Source organism: Cornus florida, unplaced genomic scaffold (genome assembly GCF_030987335.1).
Source record: "Cornus florida cultivar Cherokee Brave unplaced genomic scaffold, ASM3098733v1 CherokeeBrave_3.0.0_Hap2_Chr02, whole genome shotgun sequence".
NCBI lineage: Eukaryota > Viridiplantae > Streptophyta > Magnoliopsida > Cornales > Cornaceae > Cornus > Cornus florida.
The window spans coordinates 12,800,042-12,823,368 of NW_026775572.1; the positions used below are offsets into that span (position 1 = coordinate 12,800,042).

General features: G+C 33.8%; 1 long non-coding RNA gene across 7 annotated transcripts; it reads right to left on the reverse strand.

Moving 5' to 3' along the window:
• Positions 1-1,206: 1,206 nt before the first annotated feature.
• On the reverse strand, positions 1,207-22,891 carry LOC132293688 (uncharacterized). 7 transcript variants are annotated; one of them, XR_009477887.1, is made up of 11 exons: positions 22,475-22,891; positions 16,181-16,476; positions 15,373-15,542; positions 14,924-15,028; positions 13,862-13,940; positions 11,472-13,148; positions 10,303-10,402; positions 9,471-9,583; positions 5,784-5,953; positions 3,858-4,030; positions 1,207-1,616 (listed from the first exon to the last, which is right to left on the reverse strand). It is a non-coding gene; the product is annotated as an uncharacterized LOC132293688 (long non-coding RNA). The 7 variants fall into 7 exon arrangements; XR_009477888.1 differs by having other exon boundaries at positions 1,208-1,616; positions 9,514-9,583; XR_009477886.1 differs by lacking the exon at positions 9,471-9,583 and having other exon boundaries at positions 1,210-1,616; positions 16,181-16,247; positions 16,419-16,476; positions 22,475-22,886.
• Between the last annotated feature and the right edge of the window lie 436 nt (positions 22,892-23,327).

Below are 23,327 nucleotides of genomic sequence, written 5' to 3' on the forward strand. Positions count from 1 at the left end.
AAAAATTTGTTCATATTCATGATCATCAACCATTTTTTTCTCTCCTCCTCTATCAGCAGCCACAGACGTCTCTGAGTCGACATGCTCATCATCAGCTTCATAGCCATTGGCTTTTTCCTCCTCCACCTCCACCTTTTCTGTTAGTTGGAGCACCGGAGGTTCATTAAACCTTTCGAGCTCTTTGATGACCAACTTCTCTTCATCATATTTACCGAACACAAAAAATATCTTCTCTTCTTCACGATCCCGATTTCGAACTGTGACATTATTGTCATCTAAATCACATATCATTGCATAAACCTCCCATCCCAATATGTCTTCCAGACGTGACATCCTAGCTCCTCGTTTTCAAAGTAGGAAAGTAGGAGATTATGTGTACGTATATATATATATATATATATATATATATATATAGCTGATTTCTTACCTTGTTTTTTTAATCAGGGTCAAAGTAGGATTTGCTTTTGGTTATGATTTACAATTTATCATATTATTCAGATCCTACTTGGCTTAAGACTTAAGTAACTGTGATACTCCTAGTTCATTTAAGATACTGAGATAAATAATAATAATAATAATAATAATAGTTAAGAATGCAATTAGATAGTGTTATGCAAAGCTCGTACTAAATTAATGACCTACACAGAGAGAGTTTTGGTGATGATAAATGAATGAAAGCGAATATGGTAACCATTTGATTTTTGTTATTTGCCTAATTTACCTAAACGGATGTCTCGTATTTTGACTTGTATATTAGATTATAACCCACGAATAAATATGTTTATTATCTATATTAATAATTCCAGAGAAAAATAAGTGGTCTTTCTCTGTCTGTGTCTCCTTTTATTTGCATTTTCATATTAGGCTCTGTAAAATATTTTTCAAAAAATATTTTTTTTTATTTTCTGGTGTTTAGCTGTTGTAAAACATTTACAAAGAAAAAAAAAATTAAAATTTAACAAAAATAATTTATCTATAAATTTTCAACAAATGTGCCCCTAATGGAATTGACCTCAATCTCGATGTAAACTTTTGCCAAAATACCGACAAAATAAAAATAAAAAAATATTTTTTTAAAAGAATATTTTACTAACGTAGCCTTAATTTCTTCCACTTTTTTATTTAAGTTGTTTTATCTTAATTTTTTAAGTTATAAGTTCAGATTATATTAAGAATTAGATATTAGGGTTAAGTGCAGAAAACAATTTAAGAATTAGGGTTAAGTGCAGAAAACAATTTATCTTAATATAAGTTTTGTGCACAAATAATCCCTCCTTACAATGTTATTAACAATTGATACGACTGAATTATTAATTATCTCACATACACCGCTGAAGTACGGCATAGAGCCTGTAAACTAACAATTAAGCCAGCATATGACAGAAAAGGAATTATAAAAGATACATATATACTCTATGGATTGAACTGTTGTTACTTCGTAACTATCTGGACACTGAGTTGCTTCAGCCAGAAATCAGCAGCACTATGAAGATACATCAGCCTTTCATGATCGGATGTGTCGGGCTTCTTCCAAAGATCCCCTTCCATCTTTAGTAGGGAAACTCCAGAACAAGGAACGTCTTTTCCAACGTCGTCATAATTCTCAAATGCAGCATCTGCGGTATCAATCAAACCAGAAACACAATGGCAAGTCCTTAGTAGGGAAATGCAGTCGATGATTACAACTATTTGGCTACACATGCTATTATCGTTAATCAATGGATTCATGAATAATATTTCCTCATATATATTGACTCGGAAAGGGAAGAATTTTGACTGCATTACCAAATTCCTTTCCAGCATTCACTAAAAGAATATTCTGGAAATTTTCCAAAACCCTAACTGGAACCGAAAAACGAAAGATGGATAAACATCACTATGCAAGTTGAGTCAAACCAAAGTTTTGGTGAGTTGAATCGTCTGCAGGCAAACCCAAAACACTAAGACGACTGAGAGTTTTCATTTGAGCGTTTGTACATGTCTGCCAATAACTATGATGTTAAAGTGAAAGTTTCATGAGTCCCTTCAGGCTTCCACCATCACTGTAAGATTACACAACTTAACCTACACTCCTTCGCTCAACCATCTCTGCTGCATGTGTGATAGTACTGCTCTGAGACTAGAAACTGGCCTTAGAGGTCTCCTATTAAATATTAGTCATTGAGTTACTTATTGTGCATGGATATATAATTGACATTCGCTTTCCAATTAGAAGATCACATAAGAACAGGGAGGCATTAAGATAATAATGAAGCTCAAAATGGCATCCTAAGTGACAAAATAAATATAAAAGTTGATAACCGCATATAGGAAAAAGACATCTAACAATCAATATACAAGCTTCAGAAAGAAAAGAGTGTCAATCACAGTGAAATTCATGTCAAAAGGGAAGAAATATAAACACAATGATCAGATCCGTCTTAAACAGCTAGATAACATAGTTTTCGTAACTTTTTATTGTTTTTGGCTTAGATAGTTCATTGAAACCTCAAATGATATAGCTAAGGGCAAGAAAAACTTGCTGAAATATGCAGGTTTGGCAATACTAAAAAGCAGAGAGATTTATGATCCATTTGGTAGGAGGGCTAGAAAAGAGGATGGAAATGGAAAGATGTAAACTTTGAGTAGACGTCTCCAAAGGAATGGAAGGTGTCCTTCACTCCTTCCTTACGACCTTTTTTTTTGTTGGGTGGAAGGAAAGAGAAAGTAGAGCCTTCTGTTGTATGGTGTGAGGAGAGAAGGAAAGAAGAGGCCTTTGTTTTTTACTGTACCACTGCACCTTGCAGAATCTAAACTAATGTTTCTGATATGCCAGAGTTAATAAATGAGGATAATGATGTCCATTCTATTTTCTTTTCCTACAATAAATATTCTTCCTTCCCCTCATCCCTTCTGTCAAATTTGGAACAGAACTAAATAATGGTGGATCCACAGGGGTGCCACATCCATGTTCCTGTCGTTTTGCACCCCCTGTCCCCTTTTCGAGAAATAAAAGCATGCCACAACCTTGCCCTCCCCCCTCCCCTATCCGATCCCCTCCCTGTCTACCTCTTCCTTCCCTCCTACCAAACAGTGTCAACCACAGAAATCAACCAACAATGGATGTCTTGCAATTATTACCCTACTAAGTTAAAGATTTGAGATTGAACAAAGACATTTTTCATCATATAAATCCAATAGAATCAATTTTAGTAAGATGAAGAAAGCCAAACTTAAATTTTTTTGAGAAGTCCAAAAACTTGAAAAGTGAACAAAATATGCACCTAAGATTCAAAAGGTTCCTGCCATAAACTTCCCTTAATGAATATATCAATTTATGAAGAACGTGAAATTTTAGACTGTCGTGTGTAAAACAAATCAAATATTTAAGGAGTGCAGTAAGTGATGCGTACTATATTGGATATGCCAATGTGGTTTTTTTTCATGCACATACGAGCATATTTAGGTGTTCTAATTAATTAGAGACCACCAAATTATATTTTGCAGAATATGCAAAATAAATGACATTGCATTTCAACCACAAGATATGTGCTGCAAACAACAGCAGCATTCTAGGAAATGAGACTGCAAGAAAACATTCTTATCTGCATTTAATTTTATAACAGAAATCAATATTAATCAAACCCAAACAGCTTTCCGACATTTTCTTAAAACCAAAAGAATGAAAGATCTTTCATAGAAAACGAGAGTGTCAATCACTCATATTTCTTTCCGGCTATACTTTCCTCGATAAAAAGATATATTTGAATTTAAATGGGATTTACCTTCATTACTACGCACAAACTTTTATCCATGAAAGAAACAACAGATGATTTAGCCTGAATTGAAGTATGGAACAGAATGATAGATGACCATACCTTGGAAAGAGGACAATGTATGGTAAGTGAGGAAGCATTTTGACAAGTCCTTCGCATTTCCTTTAGTTGGAATGTGATAAATAGGATACCTGATCCCTTTGATGCACCATCCAGAATATAACCAATTTTCTCAAACCCCCCAAAAGAGAGTTTTCTTTACTGATGTTGGCATTCTACACATGAGGAAGAATATCCATTAAATCCAAAAGGGAAATTTTACTCCCTCTTATATATATATTATTTAATTCCACTGATATGAGATCATTATAGACTTTTTAAGCAGCAAGGTCCTTATTTTCACAAATTTATAACTTGGAGGGTGTTTTTAACGCACGAGGGGTTATATGCACTATATCAATAGTGTAGGGGTGTTTTCTTCAAGTATTAAATTATATTAACAATTAACAAACAGAGATTATTACAATATAATCCTCGAATCAGAGATGGAAAATTCTAAAACTGTTTTCCTTACCCTTTTGTTATTCTAAAGCTGATACTGAAATGCACTGTTCAGTTCCTCAGAGAGAGAGAGATGGTTATAGAGAAAGTGAGAGAGAAGTGAGAAGAGGTTGAGTTACTAAAACGAACTAAAAAAGGCCAAAACAGGGACGAGTGGTTAATAAAATAACAAATTAGTGTTGTTGTATTATAGAAGAGAGCAACAAAAGTGTACGAAAGGGATAGACAGAAAGTGAGAAAGAAACAAATTCAGAGCGCGAAGAGAAGCAGAGAGAAAGAAAAGTGTCAGGTCTGTACCCGTTAGCTTCGTCACGTGTTGTGGCAGTGTCTATGTGAGAAACTCTCTCTTTTGAGACGGCTTTATAACAGTGTGTCCATATATATATATATATGTGTGTGTCTGTGTGTATATAATTTATATATGTGACATTGTGTGTGTGTGTGTGTATATATATTTGGTCTTATTATCTAAATGACAAAGACTTAATAACAGTTATAATTGTAAATATGTGATATTATGAATATATAATTATGGCCTTATTATTATTTACAAGACAAAAGAACCTAATAATTTTTGAAGCAGTATTTATAAGTTAGGGGCATTTGTGTCATTTTATTTTAAAATTGAAGTGCAAATAAAATAGGAATGTACGAATATGCCAATAATTATATATTTATTATATACGTATTAATGTGCACACTTACAAACTACTTTCATTAATTAGTGGGATGAGATTTTGACAATCTTATTAAAGTGACAAAATTATCCCTGAAAAGGGGAAGTAATAATGTTTTTTTTTTTTTGATAACTATGGATTGTGAAAATGTTGTTAAAAGGACAATGGTGTCATTTTATTTTGCTAAAGAGTGGAGTGCAAATATTGAAAAATGTATTGTAAATATTACTCCCACCGTCCCAAAAAAAAAAAAAGTGTCCCTTTTCGCGAATCTAACTTTTAAAGGTGATGACTTTTAGTGTTTTTTTTCTATTGTATTGGTAGTAAGTGAATTACCAATTTACCCATACTGGTTCCACAATGATGTAATGGTTGACTTTTTATAAATTCAATGCAAGAAGGTTAAATTAATAATATTACAAAAAAAAAAAAAAAAAAGTACATTGACTTTTCAATTGAGACATTTATTTTAGGACAACTAAAAAATTTATCAAAAAAATAAATAAATTTTTTTGGGACAGCTAAAAATGGACATTTTTTGTGAGACGGAGGGAGTATTTCTCAATTAATATGAATGTTCACTTTTTGCATATTAACCTTACTAGTAATTTTCAAAAAAGCCCCTTGAACTTTCATTAAATCTTACAAATACCCCCATTGTCTAATAATCATTAAAAGATTATTACATTGAAGTATATAATGACCGTTGTCTAATGATCCTTAAAACATTTATTAGTACCTATCATGTTCTCAATATATTGAGATAAATATAATGAATCATCGAGTGTACCTGAGAGTGGACCTTGGCCTAACAGTAAAGTTGCATTATTTTGACCCGGAGATCACGAGTTTGAAACGAGAAACAGCCTTTTCGCATGCGAAGGTATGGTGGCATACATCTCATCATCTCTAAACCCCTTAAAAGCGGGAGCATTGTGCACTCAGTTGCCTTGTGTTCACCTGAAGATTATTTGAGTCCAATCCAAGTTTAGTATACAATATACATGGATCTATTTAATTAGGATTTGTAGTTAGGAATGGCAACAAGCCAGGTTTAGGACATGTTTCCTTTAACAGGTAAATCGTACCTTGCCCCGCTAAACATGAAAAGTGCAGCATACCTATTTTGACCTAGGATGGAAGGAGAGCGAGAGAAATGATTTGTTTGAATGTTTCTTTTATACAATCTTTACTTATAAAAAAATATATAATTGGTTTGTGTGGTTAATTTTACTGAATAATTTTTTTTTTTTTTTTTTTCATGAGAATTTAAAATTATAAAACTATACAAAATTTTGTTTGGTTGACAATTTCTAAAAACTGTTTTTTGAAAACCCAAATATATATATATATTTTATTTTTAAAAAAGATTTGTTTTCAGAAAACTCTATTTTATAGTTCTCTGAAAACGATTTTTTTTTTTATATGATTTCTTGATGACTATTTTTAAAAAATTGAACCAAATAGGCCCAAAATAAGTCTCGTATAACAAAACACACTCGCACTGAACTTCGGCTTTCAAGCATCAAATCAAGAAAAAATCCAAATGAGTGTTCTATAATAAGATCACATGCAACTTCAAACTCATGCTAATTCGGAAATATATATGTATATATAGGAGCAAAACACGGCACCTGAGACACAAATTAAGAAGACAGAGAAAGATATAGAACGTAGAGATAGAGGGTACATACTAAGCGGGCATTGAGCAGGCGATCGTCAAAGAGAAATAACCATCGATCCCTTGGTCATCGAAGATCGTCGGATCAAGTGGGCAATGAGTAACAAAGTAGGGGTAAGGTGAGAGGTGGTGGGTGATATGAGGAGTGAGGAATCCTAGGTTTCTAACGTATATATAGTAAGAACAAGGGTAAAAAGGATAATTTTGCTATAAGGGTATGGCTGTAAATGATTTATCAAAAAAAAAAAAGGGTTTGGCTGTAAATGAGCCGAGCCGATCCATGGGCTGTTCGAGCTCGGCTCGGCCATTTTACAAGGTTGTTTGAGCTCGGCTCAACTTTAGAGGAACAAGATTGAGCTCGGCTCGCTTAGCTCGTTTATTTTAATGAGCCGAGCTCAAGCTTGAGCTTGTTATCATGCTCGAGCTCGTTATTAAGCTTGCTATCTATTGAGTTAAATCTGCTTTCTGATAAATCATAGATAGAGAAGAACCATATGATATTGTGAAGCATAATAAAAAAAGTAACTCAGAAATTTTCATTGACAAATGTTTATAACAGTATATTATTACAAATTTCTTTTACATTAAAATAAGAAAACTATCCAAAAAAAATTTGCTGCAACTTCAATCTTCTCAAACACCTTTTTAATTAGTTAATCCAATCCTTCACCAACAAATAAAAACAAAAAATTCCTGCAACTTCAAAAAACTATTTCCATTACCTTATACTAAATTAATATTGATAGATAAGAGAGGAAGTGATATAAACTGTTGAATGAGAGATTTAGAGAGAGAAAGGAGAGAGAAACTTGTCAGAAGAAGGTCACCCTACTCGTTGTTGCCTGTGAATTCAAGAGACTACAAGCCTTTGAAAATTTGAGAGAAGTGTGAGAGGGAGAGAAAATTAAAGGAAAATTCAGAAGAAGAAGGAAAGTCACATTGAAATCTGTAGTGTCTTACTACACCTTGAAAAGTAGTAAAATGGAAGTCTCTAGAGCAGTATTTTTTATTTGTATTATTAAATGTTGTGAGGAGCGTGATTGGGAGTTGGGAAGCCAACTCTATATGTAATGCAAGAAATATTATATTATATTATATTATATTTTATATATATATAATCGAGCTCTAACAAGCTTTGATTATGACCCTGTCCACGAACAAACGAACCGAGCTCATAGTTGTTTGAGATTGGTTTGTTTACAAAACAAGCTTAGAAAAATGGTTTGAGTTTGGTTCGTTTACTAAACAAAAGAACACGAGCTGAGCTCGAGCTATTTGTCGAACTTATGGTTCATTTACAGCCCTAATATGGGGTAAAATGGTAATATTTTTACATAATACGGGCCACAATAAACAAAAACATGAACCCGTGTGAACCCGATTCAGGTTCAATTTTAAAATCCCAGACTTGCCCTTATTGGAACAGGCAGTGACTTTATGAGGCGGAGTTTAAAAATCTTAGGGAGTTTTTTAAAGCCTACTCGAAGCTTCTTAAACACCACCTCATAAAGTCACTATCTGTCCCAATAGAAAAATGGAAGAAAAAAATATTATTAGTCAATCATATGAGAATGTAACATAAATCTGAATGCATAATTAAATAATAAATAAATTAAAGCAATAAGTCGTGTAACAACTGTGCAATCCTACACTGGACTTTCGTAATCACTAAAAAATTATTACAATGATGCATTGACATTGTGCAACAACCTTCCTTACAAAATTTAATAAATGACTTAAAGTTATAAATTTATATGCATATAATAAATGACTTAAAATTTTATATATATATATATATATATATATATATATATATATTTCAATCCGTCGTGTAACAACCTTACAAAAGATAATAAATGACTTAAAGTTATAAATTTATATGCAGATAATAAATGACTTTAAATTATATATATATATTTCAATACGTCATGCAACAACCTTCCTTACGAAAGATAATAAATGACTTATGCTATGTTTGGTTGGAGGGAAGGATTGAGGAGGGATGGATGAGGGGGGTAAACTAACTTTTTTGTGTTTGGTTGGAGGAAAGGGAAAAGCGGGAGGAAGCAAGGAGGGATGCTTCATTCCTTCTTCCTTTGTATTTCTCTATCCGTCCAAAATTGGGAGGAAGAGGAGAGAGAAAGAAATAATAACTAACACAAATATCAATTTTTCATTTTTAACCTTCTTAAAAATTTGGGATAGATATAGAATTTTTAAATTTTTAAATGCTGAGGGCATATTAGTAAAAAGAATATAAAAATCCTATTTCCCTTCCTTCCAATCAAACAAAAAAAATGTGTTACCCCATCCATCATTTCTACTATCCATTCTATTCAACCAAACAAAAAGTGGGAGAGACACCTTCCATTCCCTAAGGATACCTCATCCATCCCTTCCCCTATCCCTTCCATCTATTTTTTCATCCCTTCAACCAAACGAAACATTAAAGTTATAAATTTATATTATATATATATATATATATATATATATATATACATAGGAGACACTAAACTAAAGCCAATTCAAACTTAATCGCTTTTAAGCGTAGACGGTTACTTGTGGGTTCTTAATGAATCAATCCTTATCCCCCTCTTTGGCACAAGGAGTGAAGGTACCAAAGCTTGACCCGAGTTTAATCGATATGCACCCTGACTAAATATTATACAAAAATCTATGCAACTCACCTAAAATACGGGTGGATTATTGTGCATTGAAATCTAGTTACTCCAATATAGCGTGCAGAATGAAGATTTGTACAACAAAATTCATTTGATAAAAAATATAGATACGTACTCAGTAGCTATATTACATGGATTCTTCAAAAGTAGTGAAATACCCGTGTCAAACATATATTGCTCGAACATGGGTATGGGATATGTGTCAAACACTTTTGGTTGAACATGTACCTAAAAAGCATATCGAATCATTCAATTATATTATATTATTATAATTTTTAAGCCTATATTGAACACTATATTAGATAAAAACTTTACTGTAGAAAATAAAATAAACTAACCAAATAAAATGAATATTTAGCAATGTCCACGTGTCCTTCGGTTTAGAGATTTGACACGTCCAACACATGGATACTTACTCGTATCCGACACACGTAGCCGAGTCCATGTAATATAACTCAATAGTGAATTATGAGATACTTTAGGAGGTCAAACACCACTACGTCGACATATATATATATATATATATATATATATATATAGATTGAAACTAATCGAGAAATAGGATTACGCTTGAGCTATAGTTTTTACAAGTTTGGCACCTCGTGGGAACAAAAGCCAAATTAGGCACTCCCAACTTAAAATGTGTCAGGTCGTTGATTGATTCAAATAAAATCAATATTTTCTCCCTATATAGTATCGTGGTAATTTGACATGCATATTTATTTAAAATGGTAAATTGCATTAAATGATGAGAATTAATCCATTGCACATCTGACATCTCATAATCTCTAAGAATTTGCCTTTTGGATGGTAAAACGTATTAAAGTGAACCTATTTATTTATAGATCTACAATTGCTAAGGTGCCAAGAACATCCCATGGACACGTGGAGAAAATTTCTGTGTGGACAACAACAAATGCTATAATTTTAAGAAGAAAAATGCATACCTTATTTGTCAACAACCTTCAAACCATTCATTTTTTCCCAATATGGATGATTTGTTAGGCCCATTAATTGATTCTTGCAACTCTTGTCCTTGAACATGCCCTGTAATTGTTATTAAAGTATTTCATTAGAAATTGATTTCTCATAAAGCACTTCTAGAATACAATCTACTAACTAATACCGAACACTGTCTTCACCCATTACCCATACCTTTTACATCTAACCCATTTAACCAAGGCTCGAAGATAAATCCCTATCTAAATTTGAATAATCATTATCATTTTCTATAAAATTGAAGCTATTCTCAGTATTTTTAGCAGTTTACAAATGTTTGAAGCTGTAGATAAAATAGCATGTGCTTATAACATTTAGTGGCTGTTTTCAGCTATAAAATTAAATGAATTATATGGTACCAAAATTAAGTTAGGCAAGACCCATGACATAAAATGCCAAAAGCATTCATGTTTCACAAATTGCGAAAGGCTTAGCTTAAGTGGTATCTCCTCCTTTCAAGTAGAAGGGTGAGAATTTGAGTTTTTAATGAGGCAACTGAGTGTATTTTTTATGCACCTACCCCCAAAAAATTAAAAAAAAATCATTTGTGGCATTTTTAGTTTTCCTTAAATTATTCTCTTAAACTTGAAGGTAGATTAAACTAATTTAATATTAATTTTAACTGAATCAGTGGCCTTGTAAAAATTAGCATATATGAGATAACAAATCTTCTATGTGATTTCGGATTAAATTCCCACAAAAATTTTGAATATTTGCATATATCCTAGTACTAAAATTTTAAAATACAATCACCATGAAATACAGAAATATCAAGAATTTTGAAAAATATCATGACTCTTCAAAAACAAACAGGAATATCATTGGGAGTTCTGAAAATCCCAAAATAATAAAAATTTGTAATTACCTGGTCCTATGGATAACATGCAAAATTCCTAAAATTTAACCGGGTTTTATTCAATTAACCTTCTGGGGAATTTAGTAATTCTCGGGAGACATTTACCAATCACCTAATGACAATTAGTTTATTGACATGCAAAACTTTTATAATTGAGGAGGATTAATTTTATTCCATGAGGAATATGTGCGTGTGTTTACACGATAACAATAAAGGCGAGAAAAAGAATCAATGAAGCAACAAAACGAAGTGAGCAGTGACCTGATTGTGTGATAATAAAGACGGTGACATTTCAATGCCGCCTTTGCGTCTGCTTCTTTGATTCAATCGGCCTATCACAAAGAGGACTCCAGGAGCTTTGACCGCAACAATCGTCAAAGCCCCCAACAAAGAGTGTCAACAGAAACATTGTCCCCTTCACTCTCACCATCGCAAACAGTTTCAGCGGCTGGGTCTGGTTCTGGTTCGAGTGGTTTCAACCGTTTTGGGGTCTGATTCTGACAGTTGAAACCACTCAAATCAGACACGAAACCACTCGAACCAAACCCAAAACGGTTGAAACCACTTCGGCGGAACAACTTTGTCGAAGAAGATGATGCCAAGAAGAAGACGATGACGAAGATATGACAATACTCATTACTCGATGAGCTGCAATATTACAGTGGAAAAGGGGACACCTTTCGAGTCCTTACAAGACATGTGTTTAGGGACCCTCGGTCTGTCTTTCACCGAGGCTCTTTGTCAAGTGAGGATTAAGAAGCAGGATTCGAGCGCTAGGGTTTAGCTTTCTCCATCGGGAGCTTCAAAAGGATAACCCGAGGATATAGTAAAAGGCTGAAATAAATTATTCTACGTAGTAGTTTCTATTTTTTGTTAAGCGGCAAAGATATATATACAAATTAAATTAGTAATAATCTTTTCGGAATAGCACATTAGCACATCATTTCTCCATTCTCAGCTGGTTATTTAACTCCTACTTGTCAAAATTGTTTAATTTTCTCACAAATCATAATCAATCATAACACTCAATAATTGCATTTGAAACATAACTAATACAATTATACTTCCAAGAACGAATTTAGCATTCCGTACGAAAGTACTTATTATTATTATTATTTGGTAATATATTTTCTCTAATTTTCGTCTTTATTCGTAGACTCTTGTCACGCTGTTTCATTTCTTAATTATGAGCTTACAAGTGCCTTCCATAAACGAATATATGAACCAAAAAAACCATCCAACAATTATAGTTGTGACGATGAGACCACAAAAATAAGTTAAAGAAAGGTAAATGAGAAACACTTAACGTACTGTAAACACTCTGAGCTAGCTAAAGAGACGATGACCTTGAAAAACCAGCTTATGTAGAGAAAATAACTGACCTAATTAAGAAAAATGTGTACAAAGCTCTTGAATTATATATATTTTGTGCATGGCAACAAGTCAAAGTCTGAACATAATCAAAACTGTTATTACCCTGATATTGAACATCAGTATCACAAAGTTAAGGCAGGCTCTAAGTCAATGACCGAGTCAACAATTCATAGTCTGAAATGAGTATCACCAAATTGTTATTACTGCAGTGGGAGAGTCATTGAATGGCAATCACCAGAGCAGCGGATGACGTAACAATTTAGAAAGATATACCAAATCTCCATGGTAGAGTGCCAAGTAAAATAGTTGAAGTCACGGTGCTGGACACTGAGCTGCTTCATCCAGGAATCAGCAGCACTATGAAGATACAACAAGCCTTTCATAATCGCATGTGCCGGGCTTCATCCAAAGAACCCCTTGCATCTGGTAAGAAGCGACCCCCAAGGGGGGAAGTGAAATTCCATCACTTTCCTTCCCTTCAGATTTACATCCTAATATTTCTTCTACCACTCCAGAACAAGGAAATGTCTTTTCCAATGTCTTCATAATTCACCAATGCAGCATCTGCAGTATCAAACAAGAAACACAACGGTAAGTCCTTAGTAGGGAAAAGCAGTCAATGACGATTACAACAATTTGGCTACACATGCTATTATCATTAATCAGATTCATGAATAAGATTTCTTCATATTGACTCGGAAAGGGAAGAATTTGGACTGCATTACAAAATTTCTGCTCCCCTAGACCAAAGCATTCACTAAAAGAACGTAACTATGAATGATCCCAGGAATATAATTTTAGAACACTGTTTTGTAGGGCTTTGTGAAACTAATTTTCCACCAGCATATTTTGGAAGTTTTCCAACAGCCTAACTGGAACCCAAAAAAAAGAAAGATAGAATATAAACAACATCACTACGCTAGTCAAGTCAAACCAAAGTTTTGGTGAATTGAATCTTCTGCAGGAAAACCCAAAACACTAAGACAACAGATAGTTTTCATTAGAGAGTTTGTATATGTTCAGGTTTGAGAGAAGTCCCTTCAGGCTTCAACCCTCACTGTAAGATTATATACAGCCTACACTCCCTAATTCAACCATCTCTGATGTATCTGTGATAGTACCTGCTCTGTTGAGCCTAGAAACTGGCCATAGCTGTCTCCTATTAAATTTTAGTAATTAGTTATTTATTGTGCATGGATAATTGACAATTGCTTTCCAATTAGAAGATAAAATAAGAACAGGAAGGCATTAAGATAATAATTAAGCTTTAAAATTACCTGAGGAATGCGTTTTGAGTGTACATTTGTGTTGCAAACTGGAGAAAGCTCTGCAGATTTGTATCCATTCTCATCTTTACTGAACAAGTTAGACTAAAAATTATCCCACAGTGATGTTCTCTACCACTCAGTGATATATACTATCGAAAAGGCTAAATATAATCTAGGCTAAAACAGAGAAAATGTAATGAAAATTCACTTTCCAAATTTGAATAATAAATCACAGAAATCTAAACATGAAAAGTAACAAACAATAAATACAAGATGAAGCTACACAGAAAAAGAGTGTGTTTAAAATATTAAAGATAACATTTTCCACAACCCATTACTCTCTTTTTCTTCTTATCTTTAACTTTATAGCATTGAATTATATTAACAATTAACAAAGAGAGACACAAATTGTTATTATTACAATATAGTCCTTGAATCGGAGATGAAAAATCCTGAAACTTTTTCCCTTACCTTTCGTTATTCTGAAGCTGAAAAGCACTGTTCAGTTCCTCAGAAAGAGAGAGTAAGTTATAGAGAGAGAGAGAGAGAGAGAGAGAGAGAGAGGTGAGCAGAGTTCGAGATACTAAAACGAACTCAAAAAGGCCAAAACAGGGATGAGTGGTTAATAAAATAACAAATTAGTGTTGTTGTATTGTAGAAGAGAGCAATGAAGAAGACGAAGAGGAAGAAGACGACGAAAGGGATAGAGAGTAAGTGAGAAACAAACAAATTCAGAGCGCGAAGAAAAGCAGAGAGGAAGAGAAGTGTCAGGTCTGTTCGAATATGCCTAAAATTTAATATATACACACACACACACACACATATATATTTGTATATGTATTAATGTGCATACTTACCAACTACTTTCATTAATTAGTGGGACGAGATTTTGACAATCTTATTAAAGTGACAAAATTATCCAAGAAAAAGCAATGTAATACTTTTTTGGATAGCTATGGACTGTGAAAATGTTGTTAAAGGACAATGGTGCCATTTTACAAAACACAATATTTACATCTAGCAAGAAAGAAGCCAAGGAGTGGATACTTAAAACTCATTTCGTTCACTCACCCTTTTTGCTTTGTACGATATAGACAATGAACTGCTATACCAAACTCGTACTCCATCATTCACAACACTCTCCTCTTGGACATAATCCGTTTGGTTTTTAGCCTTCTGGAACAACACGGAGGAGGAAATCAAGCTTTGTTTGCATAATTGCATGTACAAAAGTAAGAGTATTGAAAAATGGAACGTAAATATTATTTCTCAATTAATATGAACTTTCACTTTTTACATATTAACATTACTAGTAATTTAACCAAAAAAAAAAAAAACCCTTGAACTTTCATTAAATCTTACAAATACCCCCGTTGTCTAATAATCCTTACAAGATTAACACAGAAGAATGTAATGACCGTTGTCTAATGATCCTTAAAAGATTTACAAGAACCTATCATGCACATTTTTTTTTTTTTTCTCAATATATCAAAATAAATATAATGAATCATCCAGTTTACCTGAAAGTGGACATTAGCGCAACCGTAAAGTTGCATTATTTTGACCCGGAGATCATGGGTCCAAAACGGGAAACAGCCTCTTCGCATGCGGAGGTAAGGTGGCATACATCTGACCATCTCTAAACCACACAAAAGCGGGAGCATTTGAACTAAGTTGCCCTTGAATTCACCTGAGATATGTTGAGTCCATTCCAAGTTTATTATACAATATACATGGATCTAGTTAATTAGGGTTTGTAGTTAGGAATGGCAATGGACCAGGTTTCTTTAAACAGTGCTCAGTCCTGTTAAACATGAAAAGTGTTGCATACAGCATACCTGTTCCGAACCTAGGATAGACAGAGGGAGAGAGAGAAAGAGAGAAATGGTTTGCTTGTTTCTTATAATAGTTTTCTATTTTCTGATAACTAAAAATTATAAAACTATACAAAAATCTGTTTGGTTGAAAATTTCTTAAAACTGTTTTTTGAAAACCCAGTTTGAAAAAAGGTCTATTTTCAGATAACTCTCTTTTATAGTTCTCTGAAAACGAATTTTTGTTTTATGAGTTCTTGATCACTATTTTTTGAAATTTGAACCAAACAGGCCCAAAAATGATCTCATATTCCAAAACACAATCACAATAAAATTCGGCTTTCAAGCGTCAAATTAAGGAAAAATATCCAAATGAGTGTTCTATAATAACATCACATGCATCTTCAAACTCATGTTAATTAGGAAATTTATATATAGGAGCGAAACACAACACATGAGAGAGGAATTAAGAAGATAGAGAAAGAGATAAAACTTATACAGAGAGGGTACATACTGAGTGGGTATTCAGTAGCCGAACATCAAAGAGAAATAATCGTCGATCCCTTGCTCATTGGAGATGCCTGTCAAAGTGGGCAATGAGTAGCAAAGTAGGAATAAGATGAGAGGCAGTGGATGATACGAGGAGTGAGGAACCCTAAGGCTTCTAACATTTATATAGTAAGAACAAGGGTAAAAGGGTAATATTGCTACATAATACAGGCAGATAAACAAAAACATGAACCCCTACGAACCCAATTCGGGTTCAAGCATAGTCAAAGTTACCTAAACACCACCTCATAAAGTCACGACCTGTCCCAATAGCAAAATAGAAGAAAAAATATTATTAGCCAATCATACGAGAATATAATATAAATATGAATGCATAATTAAACAATAAATAAATTAAAGCAATAAATGTCATGTAACAACCGTGCAATCTTACAATATTTGGACTTTTGTAATCACTAAAACATTATTGCAATGATGCATTAACATCATGCAACAACCTTCCTTACAAAAGATAATAAATGACTTAAAGTTATAAAATTATATATATATATATTATATTTCAATAAGTCATGCAACAACCTTCCTTACAAAAGATAATAAATGAAATAAAAGATATAAAATTTATGTGTAGATAATAAATGACCTAAAGCTATAAATTTATATATATATATTTCAAATATATATATACACACACACATGAGACATTTAACTACAGTCAATTTAATTTTAATTCCAGTGAATCAGTCATCTCTGTGTGTGTGTATATATATATATATATATTCATGAGACACTAAACTAAAGTCAATTCAGATTTAATCGTTTTTAAGTGTAGACGACTACTTGTGGTTTCTTAATGAATCAATCCCTATCCCCCTCTTTGGCATTGTTTGCACCCTAAAAATAAATATTTATTCGGCCACATGGCACAAGTCGAATAATTTGACAAAAGTTCTTAACCAAATTAATTAAAGTTAATTAATTGATGGATCATTTCTTCTAATGGGCTGCAATAATAGAGGATTACTTCAAATTGATGCAAACACTTGGGCCTATTAATGGAAGATATGTAGCGTGTTACTAATAGGACTCTTATTCAAAATTGGAGTCTAAATTCAATAATTCCTAGATTTAAAGCCACATCATTAAGGAGTTTTATTCCAAAAACACGTTCATTTGGATAAATTTCCAGACAAAAGTGTTTGAATTCAAATAGGGTATTTGAATTCAAACAACATGAAAGTAGCAACTACTTTCAACCGCTACAAGACTTCTCTATAAATAGCGCTAGAAAAGATCTGCACAAAGGTCCACGACCATACTTCTGCAATTTCATACTTAGTCTTTCATTTACATTGTACTTCTTTTCTTAGGAGTAGTTCTGTTAGAATCCAATTCTGGTACTTGTATCACTTGTGTAAGAATTTCACTTATGAAATAAGATGGACGCTAGTACTCAAGTGTTCCCTTCATTGTTATTTTATAAGTTTATTTGGGATTGATGAACGCTAGTGCAGTTAGTGTTGCTCCCTTCATCCAATTCTAGCCCTTATTTTATTTTATTTTGTCAAAAGTCCTCTTAATTGAGGCGTTGAAGAACCTGAAGGAAGGGGTCATCCTTGCCTTCCAGCAGTCGCTTGATTCATTAAGGGCCGATATCAAATTCGGTCAACACCGCGGATAGTTTGGCTATCCAACCCCTTGAGTCGAAAGACTCTGGCACGCCCCTAAAAAAAAGAGAGCCAAACAATTTGGCACGCCCTGTGGGACACCGAAAGTGTCTAAATTCAACCTTTATCTATGACATTTACTCGGTCTCAGTCGCAAAATTTGCCTGAGAAACAGCCTCAACATCAGGAACAAGAGGCTGAACTCGAAGTGAATCAACAGCCTCAACATCAGGAACAAGAGGCTGAAATCGAAGTGAATCAACAGCCAAAAAATCAGATGTGGGCTGAGAATGTTAACAACTTAGTGCAACGAGTGAAAATTGCTAGTCGTACCTTTAATGGAGCATTAGAGCCAACCCATAACAAATTGGCTAATTTGAATGATTCTTTGACCGTTCTCTTAACAAGTTTTGATCAACACCTTATGGCACGGTCGAATACCACAGATACTTTGTTGCATGCATAGCAACAACTTCCAACGCGTGTTGGGGTTCAACAGAATTACTACTAACAACAGCAGCAAGTTCAACCCCTTCTACAGCCGTTACATGGACAATATCAACCCCAGGCTAATTAACTGCAACATCAGATACCAGCGGAGTACCAACCAATCGGAGGGGCCAATCAGAATATGGATTGGGAAACACTTAATCCGATTTATCAACACCAACCGCAAGTATGTCATCCTAAGAGGGGCGAGATAATTTCAATACTGGTTTTAATTTTCCAACGCCTCAGCCTCAGGTGCCGTATGTGCCTTAGCCTCAGGCACAACAGCCAAATCATCAACCCCTGATGGTTGATAGAAATCAATTGGCTAATTTAATTCAAAAAACTTATGGACCAGCCCCAAGAATAGTTGGTTGCCCTATATATAGGAAGCCATATCCGGATTATATAGACCTATATGAGTTTCCAAGAGGTTATAAAGTTCTCGATTTTGTCACCTTTTCGGGAGAAGACTCTACTTCGACCATAGAACATATTGGTCAATTTACCATTCAATGTGGTGGGGCTGGAGCAAATGAATTATTAAAATTAAGGATATTTGTTAATTCCCTTACAGGGACCGCGTTTTCTTGGTATATAAGTTTACTAGCAAATTCGGTCTATACTTGGCAACAATTGAAAGAAATGTTTCATACCCAATTTTATAAGACCGAACCAGAGGTGTTGATGGCTGACTTGTCTAGGCTGTCCCAAATGCCTGGAGAGACGACTGAAGCCTTTATTCATAGGTTTAAAAGAGCGAGACATAAATGCCAAGTAGCCCTTCAAGAAACTGAATATGTGAGTCTAGCCTTGAATGGTTTAGACTTTGAATTACGAAAGAAATTTGAGGGAATGTAATTTCGGAACTTGTTCCAACTAGCCTCTAGTGCTGCAAGATATGAAAAGGTCCTGAAAGAAGAACAAGATAGAAGGAATGCCTCTAGGGGTACCTATTACAGAGACAAAACTATGAAAATCATGTGACAGAGGCGTCAAATAATAATTATGTCAAAGATCCTACTTATGAGATTCATTTGACAGAGGTTGAAATTAGCCTTGATGTTGACGCTACTAAAAAAATAAGTATTAAACCTTGTATATGTCAGGGGTCGACAAAGCCTCTAGAAACCGTCAGTGGCGCCCAGGTGTCAAATTCAACAACCAAAAGGATACTAAAAAAAGCTAGAAGAAAATATGCTTCTGCTCCGAGGCCTACTTGGCCATGGATGGCAATTCGTTCGGCCCAAGAAGCCCAAAAAGGCCTAAAGAATTTCCGTTCGATCCTGGAGGACCCATTAGGTTGTTCAACCACTTGGGGTACCAAAGAATAATCGGTTATTGTGACCGATTTAAATTATGGGTTGTTGATTGACAACCAAATATGCACGTTTTGGTGGTAAATGTCAACAATTTAGTGCTGAGATTGGAAATTACTCGAGGGCTAAACACAATCAGCCTCTACATAATTCAATCCTGAACCTAGACCACTTACTTGTCACTTTGGTGGCAAGGTTTGATCAGCACCTCAATTGATTAAGTGGTCAAAACAATTATACGATGAATGTGCCGTAGTTAGGATGTGGTTGAAAGATTGCTGATAAGCGATAAAAAAAAAAAGGCCTGACGTCCATAAGGTATTTGAATTTAAACAACATGAAAGTAACAACTACTTTCAATTGCTACAAGACTTCTCTATAAATAGCACCAGAAGAGATCTGCACAAAGGTCCACGACCATACAACAAATTTCATACTTCTGCAATTACATACTTAGTCTTTCATTTATATTGTACTTCTTTTCTTAGAAGTAGTTCTGTTAGAATCCAATTCTTGTACTTGTATCACTTGTGTAAAAATTTCACTTATGAAATAAGATGAACGCTAGTACTTAAGTGTTCCCTCCATTGTTATTTTATAAGTTTATTTGGGATTGATAAACGCTTGTGCAGTTAGTGTTACTCCCTTCATCCAATTCCAGCCCTTATTTTATTTTATTTTGTCAAAAGTCCTCTTAATTAAGGCATTGAAGAACCTAAAGGAAGGAGTCATCCTTGCCTTCCAACAGTCGCCTGATTCACTAAGGGCCAATTTCAGATTCGATCAACACCAAGAATAGTTTGGCTATCCAACCCCTTGAGTCGAAAGACTCTGGCACGCCCCTAGAAAAAATAAGGAGAGCCAAACAGGCACAAGGAGTGATAGTACCAGAGCTTGACCCTAATTTAATGGAGGATATACACCCTGGCCAAATTTTATTAAAAAATCTGTGCAACTCATAAAATATGAGAGGATTATTGTGCATTGAAATCTAGTTACTCCAAAATGACGTGCAAAATGAAGAATTACAATACAACAAAATTAATGTGATAAAAAATATAGATATGTACTTGGTAGTGGATTATGAGGTGCTCTAAGAGGTCTGACACTACCAAGTCAATGAATATATATAGAAAAACTAATCGAGAAATACAAAACTAGATTAATTTTAAGTTATAATTTTTACAAATTTGGCACCACATGGGCACAGAAGCTGAATTAGGCCCTCCAAACTTAGGATGTGGCTGGTCGTTAATTGCTTCAAATTAAATCAATATTTTCTCCCTATTTAGTATCATGATAATTTGGTATGCGTATTTATTTGAAATGGTAAATTGCATTAAATGATTAGTACCAGCCCATTGCACATCTCATAATCTCTACCCTTTTGAATGGTAAAAATGTATTAAAGTGAACTCATTGATTCATATTATAAACTATTTCTAACGTACGCTGTTTGTTAATTCGATATAAAAAATATATATATTATATGCTACTATGCTAGTTCTACATATATTCTGACATAAATCCCTATCTAAATTTGAATAACCATTACTATTTTCTATTCAATTGAAAGCTATTCTTAGATTTTATGGGAACCCTACCAAACAAGCCCACACCACACTTCTAATAGGTGTGTAGCATTGAACATATCAAATTTGCAAAATGTATCAGCATACTTGTGCACCTAATTGCATGCGAAATTAAGTCAATTGTCATCAGTGTACGCTAACAACCTAATGACAATTAGTTTATTGAACTGCAAACCAAAGCCCACACCACAGTGTCTAATAGGTGTGTAGCATTGAACATCCAAAATTTGCAAAATGTAACAGAATACTCGTGCTCCTAATTGCATGTGAAATTAAGTCTATTGTCATCAGTGTACGCTAACAACCAAATCCCAACATGTGGCCTATCAATTTGTTAGTTTATTTTGTTGGCTATTTGGAGGATCTCAAGTTCACCTACTAGTTGAAGGTGCAGGAGTCACTTAATGTTGATATAACTGAAATTTTTTTAGCAGTTTACAAATGTTTGAAGCTGTAGATAAGATAGCTTGTGTTTATAACATTTAGTGGCTGTTTTTCAGCTATAGAATGAAATGAATTAAAATGCTGCCAAAATTAACTTAGGCAAGACAAATGGCATACAATGCCAAAACCATTCATTTTTATAAATCACCAAAGGCTTAGGTTAAGTGGTATCTCCTCCTTTCAAATAGAAGGTTGAGAAGTTTTTAATGAGGCAAATGGGTGTATGTGTGATGTACCTACCCAAAAATTATAATAAATCATTTGTGGCATTTTTAGTTTTCCTCAAATTATTTTCTTTTAAACTTGAAGGTAGATTAAATTTATTTTTAATTTTAACTTTAAATGAATCAGTGACCTTGTAAAAAATTAGCATTTATGAGGAGATAGCACAACCTTTCTATGTATGATTCTGGGTTAAATTTGCATAAAAATACTGAATATTTGCATATATCCTTGTACTAAATTTTTAACAGACAACCACCTTGAAATATCAAGAATTTTGCAAAATAACAAGACTCTTAAAAAACAAACAGGAAAATCATTGGGAGTTTTTGAAAATCCCAAAATAAAAAATAAATAAAAGAGACAAATTAACTACCTGTCCTAGGGGTAATTTGGAAGTTCTCAGGAGACATTTAGCAATCAGCTAATGACAATTAGTTTATTGAACTGCAAACCTCTAATAATTTAGGAGGATTAATGTTATTGCAGGACGTATATGTGCGTGTGTTTACACGATAACAATATAGGCTAAGCAATGAAGCAACAAAACGAAGTGAACACTGACCTGCTTGTTGTGATAAGAAGAAAGATCGAAAGAGAATGACGAGATTTCGATGCCGCCGTTGCGTCTGCTTCTTTGATTCTTCGATTCAATCGGCCTTTCACAAAGAGGACTCCAAGAGCTTCGACCACCACAATCGCCATAGCCCCCAGAAAGAACCCAAGAAACAGCGCCAACAGGAACATTGTCTCCTTCACTCTCACCCCCGCCAAACTATGTCTGTTCTGATCACATTCACATCAACACCACCGCATAAAGCTTGATGATGGATGAATGAAAGCGAATTTTGTACCATTTGTTCTTTATTACTACTCCAATGAATATATACGGTACAGAAAGAAATAGGATTTTTAAAGTGAACAAGAAATTTTTTTTTTTTTTTTCTTTTATTTTTTTGCTTTATTTATTTATTTTTCTTGATTGTAACATTCTAACAGTGAATGAGTGAAGTGCAGGGAGATAATTTAAAGGCAACTTACAATGACTCAGTGAGTTCGAGTTCGAGTTCGAGTTCGAGTTCGAGTATAATATCTGAATTAATACTATTTAAATGTGTGGTATTTATATTTAATTTTATTTTATTTAATTTAATTCATGTTTTGTTCATATTTGATTTCCAAATTTTTGTTGGCGTTAAAAAAAATTGTTAATTTATTTATAACCTGTTTACATTTGTCTGGTCCGTGTTTCAAAAAATTTAGTTAAGAATTGTATCCTGAAATTATGTTAAATCTTTACTCATTTATCAAATTCAATATCATCTAATTTAACATTTTGCTAGAAGGGATGCGGAGAGGAAATAAGAAGGAAATAAATAAATTTTCTTTATTCCGCAGAAATGTTACAAGTAAAGAAA